This window comes from Carlito syrichta, unplaced genomic scaffold, assembly GCF_000164805.1.
Source record: "Carlito syrichta isolate Samal-C Ts95f unplaced genomic scaffold, Tarsius_syrichta-2.0.1 Scaffold309114, whole genome shotgun sequence".
Taxonomy (NCBI): domain Eukaryota; kingdom Metazoa; phylum Chordata; class Mammalia; order Primates; family Tarsiidae; genus Carlito; species Carlito syrichta.
The window spans coordinates 58,168-58,905 of NW_007253210.1; the positions used below are offsets into that span (position 1 = coordinate 58,168).

A 738-nucleotide genomic window follows, 5' to 3' on the forward strand; every position below is an offset into this window, starting at 1 on the left:
TCTTAGTAGTGCAGATGAAAAACTGGGAACCGTTTGTGTTGGGTCCAGCATTTGCCATGGTCAAGATGCCGGGACCTGTATGCTTCAAGATGAAGTTCTCATCATAAAATTTCTCCCCATAGATGGACGTGCCATTATGGCGTGTAAAGTCACCACCCTGGCACATAAACCCTGGAATAATTCTTTGAAAGCAGGAACCCTTATAACTGAATCCTTTCTCTCCAGTGCTCAGAGCACAAAAGTTTTCTGCTGTCTTTGGAACTTTGTCTGCAAACAGCTCTAAGGAGACGCGGCCCAAGGGCTCGCCATCGATGGCGATGTCAAAGAACACGGTGGGATTGACCATGGCTGATGGGAAAAGGCTCAAGGCGGCGGCGTCTGCAAAGCCTCGTATATCTTCTTTTGAGTAGTGTCTATTCATGTCTTTTGCCCACTTTTTAAATGGGCTGTTTGTTTTTTTTCCTTTTGGTGCGTTTGAGTTCCTTGTCGATCCTAGATGTTAGGCCTTTGTCAGATAAACAATTGGCAAGTATTTTTTCCCATTCTCTGGGCTGTCTCCCTGCTCTCTTGATGGTTTCCTTGCTTTGCAGAAGCTTGTCAGTTTGATGAGGTCCCACTTGTCTATCTTATAGGAATTGGTTGCCAGTTCCAATTTCCATAAGGGTATCTCTTGCATTTTCTAAGATTTTTTTTTTTTGAGTTGGAGTCTCACTCTGTCGCCCAGACTGGAGTGCAGTG

General features: G+C 44.9%; 1 pseudogene; it reads right to left on the bottom strand.

Moving 5' to 3' along the window:
• Positions 1 to 4: 4 nt before the first annotated feature.
• On the bottom strand, positions 5 to 347 carry LOC103269227 (annotated as a pseudogene).
• Between the last annotated feature and the right edge of the window lie 391 nt (positions 348 to 738).